An 8112-nucleotide genomic window follows, 5' to 3' on the forward strand; every position below is an offset into this window, starting at 1 on the left:
CGGCACGAGCCGCAGGAAGGCATCTTGAAAAAGACGCGAGCTCTTTTAGAGTGTGTGTCGCGCCGGCGAACACACACAAACACAGAACAGAGACTAAAAGAATATAGGCGCCGGATAGCGCAGCGGGAGCGGCAGTAGAAGGCGGCGTGGCCAGCGGCTTCAGGTGATGGCTCGTTCCGCTGAAAGGCTTCTTAAGACGGCACGGCTTCTCTCTCGGGATCCAACGATGCGTGAGCTTCGCTGAAGAGATGAAAAACCAGATATCAGCTGCCTTCGAGCCTTATTCATAGGCCTAAGCCACGCCCGTTTCGGGTGGATGTGACGCAGTGGGCGTGAAGCGCCCTCATTGGGTCTGACGTCACGATAGGACTCGCTCGATAGGCTGATGCAGTTGCCGCAGAGCAGCCAATGGGCGCGCGAGCTGCCTCGCCTATGCCTGCATGCTGCTGCAACGCGTTTTACATTAATACAAAATTAAAGGATAATTTTTTGGCTTCAATATCTCGCGGAAAAGAGATTTTCCCCTAGCGTAAGATACTTACGCAGTACGAGAGACCTCTCGTAAGAGAACTATCATTTTGTGTTGATTAGTTTGAAGCTAACATGGTGAAATGACTAAAAAGTTTACATTTCAACGTTACAGTGGATTAAAAAAAAACAGTCTGGCTATCTACAATAGCAGGTACATTTTGTTGTATATTCTAGTTGTACATCTGTTTTATATTTTGGTATGATGGAAAATGCATTTTGAAAGGAAATAATTTTGTTTTGAGTCAAGTATGTCAATTTTGATTTACTATGCTATACTGTACTTTTGTTTGTCCAATTCCATTTTATTGATTTTAATTTTAAGTTGTATTATTGAACATATGGACTTTTAAATGATGAAAAGATGGAAAAATGACATTTAGTTGAACATTAGCTAATTTTCTGCACATTTTTGTGTAGACTGTTTTTTTTTTTTTGGCTTCTTCTGGTCCCGGATCCCTGGTGTTCTTTCCACCAAAGCTGGATTCCTCTCTGTTCGGCCTGGTTCCCTGGTCCACTGCCTCAACTAACAGCGCTGCAACGGTTCCATTGGGTGGTTTGATATGGACGCTAAGTATTGAAGGGGTGGTTGGGCAGTTGAAATATTTTGAGTGCACTCAAGGGTAGCTAAATTTTCTTTGAAAGATTTTTTCCCTTTTGTTTTTGTTTCATGAGGTCTCAAAAGTTGTGGCCGATTTGTTAACATCAATGGTACTAATGCTGTGTGAACTGAACTAAATACTGGATTTTGAATAAGAAAAATAATTTGAATAAGAACTACATTTAAACTTTAATCTATTGTCCTGTGCTTCCTTTGGAGTGGAATCTATGTGTCCTTTGACCATATGATTAGTACATAACCAACCTCCTCATCGAATCTAGATTTAGATAACACCTACAATAGATTCTTAGCCTGCCTATAAGCAGAACTACCACCGTAGAGTTACATGAAGTAAAATAAACAACCATGTCTTACCTAGATATATTCAGGAGATTTCTGCAGCGCTGTGCTCATGGCATAAGAACGTTTGCAGTCTTGCTTGATTTCTTCTCTCGTTCTGTCTGTGTTTTTGCTCTTTCTTCTCTTTTCTACTGCTGGTTTCTGGTTTATCTGCTGGTTTGATCTGAGCTCTGACTGTGGTTTCAGTAAGAAACATGGATAATATCTACTTAACCCATCTTTACTTAAATGTTTAAAAGCTATAAGTGAATTTGTATAGCACCTCTGTAAATGTGGTGTAGGTAAATTAACTCTTTGCACACGATTTTCTGTTATTCATTAAGTTTTTTTTATTTAGTTTTATTATCATACTGGGAATTTGTCCTCTGCATTTAACCCATCCAAGTTAGTGCACACACACATTAGGAGCAGTGAGTAGTGACATTACCTATCATTCTTGAGAATCGAACCTGCAACCTTTGGGTTACAAGTCTGACTCTCTAACCATTAGGCCCCCAATAGAGAAAAGATCATATTAATATAATAGACACAGACTTGTAGTGTAAATAACATTAATTGACACCTTTGACGTTTAATTGATGTAAAAAAGGCCTGAAACCACAGTCAGAATTTGTGAGCTGAGAACTGCAACCACACAGAGTTCAAAACCACCAGATAAAACCACCAGAAACCAGTGGAAGAGCAACACATTCTCACTCTAAAGACGTCAAAAACTGAGACATGGTAAGTGCTTTGCACATCACTATTGTAGTTCAATAGGCAATTCATAACTAATTTACAATTCAGCCAGGGCCACTTTCGTCAAATGTATATTTATTATAATGATACGTACAGTTAGTGTTGGCGGTAAACAAGTTGTAAAAAAGCCAGAATACATGAAAGATGATACAATGAATTTAACTATGACAGTAATGAACATAATTGATTACATTACAGATTCAGCTAGGTGGAGCTGGGGATGGAGAGGGGAGTTAGATGCAGTGTGCAGATAAGCAATAGAGAGGCTGAATCAATGGGGCTTTAAAGGAAACGCTGTGTTGAGTGTCACAACTGGATTGGTAAACGTCAGGAACAGACTGTCAGCTGGTGCAAGCTTGACTGACGTGGCCAGCCTGAACTAATGCGAAGATCAATCTTGGCAAATTGGTGGCTAATTCATATAAATTTGTATGATTTCAGATGATTTCTCATGCCACAGTGGTTGTGTTTAGTGGACCTCAATGCTTGCTTACCTTTTACATATTTTTTTTTTTACTATTCACATTGTAGAAATTCATCGCCTACCGCATAAAATTCCTATTTTTCAGTGAGATTGTTTTTTTCCTAATTGCTTTATCTTCATTTTCAAATACATATTTTCTCAAAACAGTAAATTCTGATCTCTGATCTCAGTTTACACCAGATTTGAATTTCTTATTATTTTAATAAAAGTGCACATGGCACATGAATAAAGAGTAAGTATATTTGTCTACAGTTTGCACAATAACGTACTTGGTTACTAACGTAACCTCGGTTCTCTCTAGAAGAGGGAACGAGTACTGCGTAATATCTTACGCTATGGGGAAATCTCTTTTCCGCGAGATATTGAAGCCAAAAATTATCCTTAATTTTGGAATAATGTAAAACGCGTTGCGGCAGCATGCAGACATAGGCGAAACAGATTGCGCGCCTATTGGCTGCTCTGCGGCAACTGCAGCAGCCTATCGAAAGGCCCCGTCCAATGGGGGCGCTTCGCACCCACTGCGTCACGTCCCGCCGAAACGGGCATGGCCTTGGGCTATAACTATAGCTCGAGAGGCTGGTATAGCTGGTTTTTCATCGCCGGGCACGGCAAAGATACGCAATACTCGTTCCCTCTTCTAGAGAACCTTCTAACCGAGGTTACGTTAGTAACCGAGTACGTTCTCTTACAAGAGGTTCTCTCGTACTGCGTAATATATTACGCTATGGGGAACACAGTGTAAAACGCCGTGCGCGCTGAGATCCAATAGCAAAGTCTCCAGGGCAGGTGCCCGGGGCCCATATAGTACATGATCATCAGGGACTGGAGTCCAGGAAGAGGGGCTAGAATAGCATCATTCCTGTAATAAATAGCATCCTATAAGGAGCAATTATATAGATAGTGTTACACACAGCCAGAGCGAAAACTCGGCCTAGTCTGGTGAATTTTATGGGTCTTACACACTGCCCATAGAGCTGCATGATCGATCAGCGAGCGTAGCTCAAGCAGTTTCAGTATTCTGGGCCGAACACATCGGGGCAGACAGTACCAATTTATCAGACCGAAAGCAGCTTAGCCTGCAAAGCGGGAACCTCTAGGTTATAAAACCTTATAAATGTAGACGGGGAGGCCCAACCTGCTGCCATACAGATATCTTGTAAGGCAATCCCACTAGACCAAGCCCACGATGAGGCCACGCCTCTTGTGGAGTGCGCTCTAACACCTAATGGGCACTGCAGGCATAACACACATACATTTAGAAAGCCAACCCTTGAGAGTTTATAGTTCAAGACTCAAAATTAACCAGACTGTTATTAATATTGAGATATATAAGCTCAAACATAAAAACAAAAACAACAAATATTAAGAATATATTTATTAAATGTATAAAAATATGTGAATTTAGGATAGCAACTTATAACCACAACTAAAGTGTAGCCACAAGTGTGGTCATGCTTCATTTCAATTCTGAGGATGATATCTCTAAAATTATGCATTTTATGAAGCCTATTGTGAGACCATGTAAGGAGAAAGCTCCTGCAGCAGGTGCATTAGCACAACAGGTAGCCTCAAGCTACATGACACAATTTAATTTATTAATATTACACTTTTATTTAAAGCTCACTTTAAAATACCATCGAGCATTTGTATCATATTCTGGTCGTGGTTTAAAATGGTTTCAAGTCGTAAAAAGATTTTGAAATATGTTATATTTAGCATTTTAGATGAAGCTATGGGCTTACCTTTACCTTTATTCTTTATTCATATAAAAATACCCCAAATCGCATGAAAATCCCCCACAAAACATAAATACTTAATTCGTGCATTTATTAGCTTCCTGTTTCAGGTGAAGAGATGTCACTTTCGCTTTATCACGGATGTCCAGAATCAGGAAGTGTACACAGGACGCGTCATGCAGAAGAGATCACAATCATGTGAGATGATTGACAGCTGGTACAGCGAATGATAAATGTCTGAGGTCAAATCTGACGCAAATCAGGAAGAGGAGATAGACATCTCGTGGTGTTCGCTGTTCGCTGGTGTTCGCATAATTCAGTGGAAAATTAATAGAAATTGTTATTCTGTATGACGAAATGTTTTACTAGCATGTGATAATTAATAATTATTTATCCAAATATGCGCACCATTGGACTAATAACGTTGCGTATGCTGTATATTATATGTATTTGAGCACAAATAAACCGGAGAAGACGAGAATGAATGTTGAGTGAGTGATGATTTCTATTCAAAATAACGATCGTTACAGATTAATTATTTTGCACTCCTGGCATAAATTAAGAAATGAATGTCACTGCAAACCAGTTAAATCATAAACAGTGGTCAAATATCAAAGCTGGAGTCTTAACCCCCTTAGGTCGGCTATCGCGCCGGCGCGATAGGCTCGTTTTTTTCCGTATGAGTGCAAAAAAAATAAAAATAAAAATATATTTTTTTTTATCTTATATGCTTGTGTTATACATCAATCGATCCTGTTTAGTGTGTATTTTTTTTTTGTGTATGCTCATAATAAAAACAAAGTGTTGTGCTTTTCGCCAAATAAAGAAAAATAAACATGATGCGAGTTCTGCCTACTCTCCGTCAGTGAAGTCAATTCTGAAACGCGTCCGAAAATGAACTGTAACTCAGCGAATACTCAGTCAAACAGGCATACAGTCACACAGGCATGAAGCTTGAATTCTCTTCTTTCAAATGAAGTAATTTTTATAAAAAACAAATATTCACAGTTTATATAATATGTATGTAAAGAGAGAGATGTCAGTCGTTCTCATCTCAGCTAATTAAGTTTTAATGTGACTCCGCCTACGGAGACTGCGCTATTCAAACGCAAATGTGAGGCGATCCATACAAACCTGTGAAACTCCCACATCCGCTGGATAAGGCCGGTGAAACACTGGATGCGTGGCGTAAGCGTCTCAGCTGCGTGGCGTGTCCGTTTTTATTTCGGCTCCCATGTTAACAGTTTAGAGTTTGCACACTGCCTGTGTGAGACGCGCGTCTCAGGCGCGGGACGAGCCGCGTGGAAAACGCGTGCATTCTAGAAATAGAACCGACGCCTATTTTTCACGCGACACGCAAAGCGTCTTGGAAGCGTTTCCATGCAAAATTGAATAGGAAAATCTGTTTATTTGTCATTTTGACACGAATACATATTAATAAATGTTAGGTTTTGACATAAATGCAAATATAAATGTAATTTTACAAAATATGATCGATTTTCAAATACTGCTGTATTGAATGAACAGCTTTTAGCAAACTCTATTGCTATACTGAGATGAGAAATATATACTGTATGTGTTTTGTCAAAAATAAAGTCATCAACTAACTAATGAATCCTTTACTTTGAGATACGTATGATAAAATGTATACTTTAGTTTTGAAAGACGTTGACTAGTTTTGAAAAGATTATAAAGTATGTATGTGCATGCATATATATATGTGTGTGTGTATATATGAAGAGTTCAGATGCAAAAGCCTCTAAATGCCATCTGAAATTTTCTCCTAGAATGATCATTTTTATGAAGCTTGTATATTTAAGTTAGCTATAGGTGACACACCTGAATGAATGGCTCATTAAGTATGCAGGGACGTAGTCTCACCAGGTGTGAACTACTAAATATGCATGATGCTGTTGGAGCGTTTACGCCCCATCCGCATATTGGCTTTCCAAACTAAAAGTGTTTCACAAAACTAAAATCAATGTATCGTTTTTTTGTGAATGATTAGGCAGGATGATTTTCATATCATTTTGAAGAAAAAACACTAGGCGATGAAATCCATTAGTCAAAAGTCTTATTGACATATTTAGAATGTGTTTTGTGGCCTTATTTCAGAAACTTTAATTTTTAGTTTTTTCGATAACCATGCATAAACATTATTCTCTCAAAAATGAAAACATGTACATACATGTGGCTCACATATTATGGAAGTCCTGTTTGTGCTATATAGAGTGAATTTACACCTTTGCCATTAATATGTTTATAAGCAACTGAAAAAAGCACAAATGTCAGGGCATGTCAGAACATCTCAAGGACCCCAAAAACACCCCAGACCCCAGAGGGTTAAACCTTCCTTGTGATACTGAGTTTGTCCAGATCAAGTAAGAGTGTGATGTTTTGACGAGTAATGAATTTTGAACAACAATAATCCGGGATCACCAGTGATCCCTGACCGGGCAAAGGAAGCTGGCGTCCTTCTCCTCGTTAGAGACCGGCAGGGCTGACAGGGAAATCACCTGAGACATGAACGTTGTGTTGAGGGATTTAGGAACGTACCTGTGCCTCGGTTTGAGTATGACTTTCAAGTCATTTGGCCCAAACTCCATACATGTCGCGCTCACTGAGAGCGCTTGTAAGTCCCCAATACGCTTCACTGAAGCGAGAGCCAGAAGAAACACTGTCTTGAAGACAAGTGTTTGATATCCACTGATTGGATTGGCTCGAATGGGGCACCTTTCATGGCCTCCAAGACCGTGGAAAGGTCCCAATAGGGGAACTGAGGGAGGTCTGGGAGGATTTAACCTCTTATGGTGTGTTCACACCAAACGCAAATTTAATTATTTGCGCGAGTAGATTACATACAAAGTCAATGCAAAGACGCGAAAAGACGTGAATTGGGTGACGCGTTTTCCGCGAACGCTCTATAATCGCCTCAATTGCGTCTTTCGCGCAAGTTGAAAAATTTGACGTTGAAAAACTCGAGCGGAAGATTTGCATGACGCTTTGTTGCGCAAGCCAATCAACGAAGAGCTCATTGATGTGTCCGGTTACTATCACTGTTGTATAGAAAAATAAGCGAGGAAGTTGGACTACCTGGTAAGTGATGAAAATATACACCCTTTACTTGATTCTAGCTATTTTTACATTATTATTTATGAAATGCAAGCTTTAGCGTAAGTTCTGCCAGGAAAAATTAATTGTTGCGTCACTTATTACCTTCTCATCTATCCAATCATGTTCTAATACTAGAAGTATAAAGGACCTGTACTTACACTTGTCTGAGTTCGCAGATGTTGAACGCTTCCACTCAGTTGCTCGTGTTCAGTTGCCGACCGAATATGTCTCAGGACTCGCACATTATTTGCGACTGATGCAACATTTTTTGCGACATTCTGATTCCGACGACAAAATCGTCATGTCCTCTCCTATTACCGCCCGCCGAAGTTCGCGCATTCAGTGCCGAACTTTTCCATGGGCATAGTGGTCTTCTGAAAGTATGACTAAAGTTCTCGAAGACACCGGCATACCAGTTAGTCAAGGTCTCTCAAGAGAAGATCTACTTTCTCTTGCCCTTAACACTCTGGGTAATCCTCCTGTTTCTATCTCTTCGACTCCAAATGCATCGACATTGACAACTCAGACAAAACAAACTGGAAGGAAAAGAA

The sequence above is a fragment of the Squalius cephalus genome (genome assembly GCF_949319135.1).
Source record: "Squalius cephalus genome assembly, chromosome: 14".
Taxonomy (NCBI): Eukaryota; Metazoa; Chordata; class Actinopteri; order Cypriniformes; family Leuciscidae; genus Squalius; species Squalius cephalus.